This window comes from Acyrthosiphon pisum, chromosome A1 (assembly GCF_005508785.2).
Source record: "Acyrthosiphon pisum isolate AL4f chromosome A1, pea_aphid_22Mar2018_4r6ur, whole genome shotgun sequence".
NCBI classification, from domain to species: Eukaryota; Metazoa; Arthropoda; class Insecta; order Hemiptera; family Aphididae; genus Acyrthosiphon; species Acyrthosiphon pisum.
In genome coordinates this window covers 63732226-63738356 of record NC_042494.1, presented here as the reverse complement: position 1 = coordinate 63738356, position 6131 = coordinate 63732226, and the positions used below count along the sequence as shown (strand labels likewise).

The following is a 6131-nucleotide window of genomic DNA, read 5'->3' as shown; positions in this document are numbered from 1 at the left end:
CAGTGTCGTAAGAAACACATTATTTTATAACATTGATGAACAATATATATGTTTAAATTTACAATATTTTAATTAAAATGTTTGTTTTTCTAGTTCAAAACCTAGAATAAATATAAGGTTATTTAGTGACATGTCAAATGGTAATAGGTAAGATATTAATAATTATTAACTATTAGACTAGAACTATTTAACATAATTTTACTATTTTTGTAAATATATAATTGTAACATTGTTATTAATGCTAGAGCAATTCACAAATGATTTCAAGTCTGTTAAAAGACACAAATGCATTGATAAATTTATTGGTAAAACACATTGCAGTATAATATTATGGACAATCCACTAAACATAAACAATATTTTTATACCATTTTCTAAAATGCATTATGTACGCCAACAGTCCCTATAGTTATAAATATATATTTGAATGTTTTACATTTATTTGAAAACAGAATACGTCGTGCCATCATAACTGACAAAATGCACGAAAACGACCACAGCAACCGGCGCAATGCTTAAATAGAGCAGTGTTTGGAAAGAACGTCGTTCATATATAATATATATACACTATTCGCGTAGAGTTGACCCACTCGCTTCACGAAAGCGGTCGCGGCCGCGTATGCCACCGCGTCTTTGGAGCGCTAGTGGTGATCGTCGACTAGGGATGGGAAATATGAATCATTTGAGTGAATTGATTCTCTTGATTCAATTCAATTAAATGTATCGATTCAATGATTCATCTCGATTCAATGAACTACTCACCTAAAAGTATTCAGATAAAATATGAATCAAAACATGAATGATTTACTTAACTGAATCTTTTGATTATAACGCAATTACGTACCCAAACGTTTAAACGATCAACATACAAAACGCATTTACACAGAATCATTTTTTATAAGTTTTAAAGTAATCATAGAGTAAAAACACCCATTACAAAAAAGATAAAGGAGAATATTTATTTAAGGATTGACATATCGATAATATAATTTATTGTTATTTTTGAATATGTGGTTGACTTTAATAATAAACAAAAAAATGTTGTAAATTTAAATTGTTTAATTGTTTAGACAATTTTAAATTTTTTTATGATTTAAAAAAATCGATATATCATTCCCTCAAAAATATTACTCTTACTCATTTTATACGTATTACCAAAATATAAGTAAAAATAATTGAAAAAGTTATAGATATTAAATATATGGATGTTTATCTATACTGTGTAATGTATATAGCTATTGAAGCCAACATGACATTGCGACTTCTACACATAACTAAAGAATAAAGACTTAAATTGTTTTTCCAAAAAGAAAATATTATTACAATTCATGAAAAATGCATGATATATACTTATTGGGTACAACGAAACGACTAATTTAAATACATTTATAAAATAAATTTGTCAATAGAATTAGCTACTAACTAAAATATTTTTAAATTTAAAAAGTTGATTATTATTATGTAATTATAAGAATAGCATACTTAGTACTTACCATAACTTTGTTTTTGATTTTAAGTCGATAAGTCATAAATATTTTATTTTTTATTAAATAAATAATGAATTGCAAAATTTTGTTAAATTTGTTTGTGTTGTTTATGATAAATGATAATAAATAATAATGATAACATGGGCACAGGTATTTTTGCCTTTTGGCAATTATTATTAAAATATTTTTATTTTTTATTTTATAATTTTTGCTTGATAGATGATTGACTAAGTTGGAAATCTGTATATATCAAATTCATCCATATTCAGTATTATTCTATAACACTAATAATTCATATTTTAAATAAAATTACCATCAAGTGTTGAATTTTAACATATAAATAAAATTGATAAATTAAGAAAATGTATATACATTTAAAATTGAATATGCATATTTATTAGTCTCGTGATGTCAAAATTGCTAGACAGTGAAAATACAAGCTATATAATATATATTATAATATAAAGAAAAAAATACACATTTAAGTACACTATAAAATGCTTGTCGCAACTTGCAGTTTGAATGTAGGATAATATAATTAAAACAAATTCAGTCTTGAACTTTATTTTATAAAAATAGTTTTCAAGTGTACCTACTATGTGTTGATAATTATAAATTAATAAATTTTAATAAAAACAATTAATACAGTAAAAACAATGAAAAATGTTTAAATTTTCAACATAATAATATAATGTAGGTTACCTACCTAGTAAAATATAAAAATATTTTTAGTAAAATAGAATAATAATAATAAATTGTTTAAATAATAATTAAATGTAACTATTGCCTTTAAAGTTTTGTTTTATTCTTAACAGCTTCTCTCATTGCAATACTCTTGCTAGCTTTGAAACAAGCTGCACTTTTTTTAAATTTTTTGTAAGAAGTGTTCCTAAATTTTTACTCCTGAATTCAATAAATCGGTTTATCATCTTTGTCTTAATTGGATGACAGTTTGAAAATGAAAAAGCACTTAATTCAAGTGATAATTTCTTCATGAAAATTTCCCTTTTGTTGTTTAAAATTAAGCTTCTATATTTTCTAAACATTATTTCCATACTGAGAAAAAATTGAAAACATTCTTCAGTAACATGTTTTAAGCAACCAGTTTTGTATTCTTTAGTATTAACAAAAGCAGAGTAATCAGTTTTTAAAGGTTTGGAATAACATACAGAGTTAATACAACCATCACAAACTTTGTCATTATTTTCTATTCTTTATATTATATAACCTATAGTTAAACAATTCAACAATATTTAAAATACATATTTTGATATACCTAATTAAATTAAATAAAGTAGGTAGATACCTAGAGTACATTAATAGTTTTATAAATTGAATATTCTTTGGAATCTGTATTTTTTAAATTCATCTTATAAATTGTATTATAATGAATATATTATTATTATATTTCATTATATTAAGAACAACTTATCCAAAACAATATAACATCATATTATCGTAGTAATTACGATAGTAAGAATAATTTATAAATTCTTAAATAATAAAACTTGTCAATAAAATATGCTCATCTTGATAGGTAATTATTTTAAATATTTTATTTATTAACTAGCAATGTCTTAAACTTATTAGCCAACTATAAGTATAGCAATGTTTAAAATAACTAACAAAATGAAAATATTTTATGTCAAAAAATGTTTTATTTAAGAATAAGGTATAAAAACAAACAATTTTCCATACATGGGTAGTGCAATAAATAATTATTTTTAACTACCTAGTATTTTAGAATATTTTTTATTAAAAACATTTTAACAAAGTTTTATATTTTTACCAATAATTTTAATCATTGCATTGATTAAATGTGAGTAATTTGCTTAAATAGTAATAAAAAGTGAGCCATAGCCCATAGGTTATAAAAACAGTGAGAAATAGTAAGAAAGGCGAATGAGTGGAAAATCTTAAATTAAGATTTGTTATACTTTGAGTTGAATTGTTCTTTTAAAAAATTAAATGTGTCACAAAGGTTATTACCTGCTATATTATACAAACAGTTTTGTTTAGTATTTTGTAAAACAATAATAGAAGAATCATTAAAGCCATCACATAGTTCAGGTTTTTCATCTAATGGTTCCGATAATATAGGCTTAACTTGCGAAAAATCTAATATATCACCAAGAAACTCTCGGTCATCTTGATCATAGCTACTGTTGGATACATTTTTTAGAAATTGAGCTACACAAAAGAGTTTCAAATTACTCTTAAACTGTAAAGGATTTGGAATAGGTTGAACACTTCTAATACATGAAAATAAATTTTCTAGACAATCTTGAGAAAATCTTCCAGCAAGGAGAAACTTATAAGACTTTTCATTGAGAAAAATATTTTGTAAATCAATAATACTTTTTGTTGCTAATAAAACGCCAGCTTGGCATGGTTTCCATGTTCCCTTTGACCCGATTTTTATATTTTTGAACATATCCATAAAATCATACAAAAATTGTATGGTTTCATTATACTTCTCTAGGTTGAACTTACTTAAAGCAACAGCGGGATTTCAAGAAGTCATTAATGTAAACCACTTAGCAACTCGTTGTATAAACCATGCTGTGGTTTTGAAAGAAGAGTGATAATTTTCATGGTCAACCAAAAATTGTAAGCTTGCACTTACATCAGTACTCACAATGTTAGCAGCTTTTGAAACTTTCATTTTATCAAAATGATTAGTTTTTTGTAAATCTTCTGCATCAAGATTCAAACTAATTTTAGTTCAAGATTATTTTGATGGTTTGCTAGTTGTTCAATATGTTTGCTATCTACAATATTAGATGTTAAGTTATGTTTTTTTACAATTTCTTCAGGTAATGTTTGAACTTATTGTTAAATAGTGCTTGTTTTATACTTTTAAATAAATGTGGCACATCTGGTAAAAAATATAAATCACGGTTAGAGTCACATGGGTGCACAGTACTATTTTGTAAGTGTCCTGTAGATCCAGGTAAACAATGAATGCCAAAGCTCTTCCACATTGTTTTATTACATGCTCCCATATTTTATTTATTTATGTATTTACGAGTAAAGACCCTTTTGTGTAAGCAATAACAGGTTTAAACATTTAAGTATTTACAGTTAACAATATACAGCTCGATTTAAAACAATAATAATAATGAAGCTAACAATCCAAAATAATAATAATTAGACAAGTTTAAATAATGAAAACAATAATAATACTATAGGAGACAAACACTAATTCAAAAATAAAATAATAATAGAATATTACTTAATTTACAACATCGTTTAAGACTAAATACACATTTCTTTTGAAAATATTTCGTGACAAAGAAAAAAATCTACATGATCGACAACAAGATTTGCTAGATTTAATGCTCTAGGAAAGTAAGAAGTGGAGCTGTAATTATTAATATAAAATGGAACATGAAATAAGTTAGATTTTCTTAAACAGTGATTTTCTGTATTAAATTTAATCATAGAGAGCAAATCCGGGGAAAAAATGTGACCATTTAATAAATCGTTAATAAACAAAATATCAGCAACCTTTCTACTTACTTCACAAGGTACAAAGCTCAATTCACTCATTTGCAAATTGTACGAGTTCTTTGAAATAACTGGAATATTTAATTTGTAACACAATAGTTTTAAGAATTTAAGTTGTACATTTTCTATTATATTAATGAAAGTGATGTAACTAGGTGACCAGACTATTGATCCAAACTCAAGATGAGATCTAACAAGCGCAAAAAATAAAGTTTTCAAGGCATTTATATTTTTAAAATTAACTGTGTTTCTGTTGATAAAGCCAAGCATCTTTAAGGATTTTTTAGTAATAGTATTAATGTGAGTAGTAAAAGACAAATTGTAATCAATAACAATCCCTAAATCTCTAATAGAAGTTGTTCTTGTGACGGAATAACTATCAATTTTGTAATCAAAGCTAATAGGATTATCGATGCGTGAAAAAGTAATAACATTACATTTGTTTATATTTAGAGATAAACTATTTTGGTGAGTCCGTATTACAAACTTATCCAAGTTAGCTTGCAAATTTAAAGCATCTGATGGAGAACAAATTGTAGAAAAAATTTTTGCGTCATCAGCAAATAGCAGTATATCAACAGCGTTATCAAAAATAAAGGGCGAATCATTAATGAACATTATGAATAAAAGAGGTCCTAAATGGGAACCTTGAGGTACACCAGAGCTTACTGAGAAGTAGGGAGAGACACTATGTGATACTTTAACGGCTTGAGTTCGATAGTTTAAATAGGACCATAACCAATTTAAAAAGTGTCCATGAATACCAAATGTAGATATTTTTTTTAAGAAGTAGGTGATGTTGAACCTTATCGAAAGCTTTCTGGAAGTCAGTATAGATTGAATCTAACTGAACACGATTATTTAAGGCTTTAAGTATTTTGAATTAGTAAAGTAGGATGTTAGTGGAGATTGACATTTTAGGTCTGAAACCATGTTGGTTTTTACAAATAAGAGGAGAGACAATTATGGAAAGTTTTTTAGTTATTATAGCTTCAAATATTTTGGGAATAATGGGCAATTTGGAAATTGGCCTGTAATTAGCAATATTATGTCTGTCTCCTGCCTTATGAATTGGGGACACAAATGATTTTTTCCAAGAATCCAGAAAATAGCCCAGATTCAGTGATTTGTTGAA

At 25.7% G+C, this 6131-nt stretch overlaps 1 protein-coding gene across 1 annotated transcript in view; it reads left to right on the top strand.

Annotated features, from left to right (window-relative positions):
* Window positions 1-6131, top strand: part of Hibadh (3-hydroxyisobutyrate dehydrogenase) — a 78178-nt gene that overhangs the window by 56360 nt on the left and 15687 nt on the right.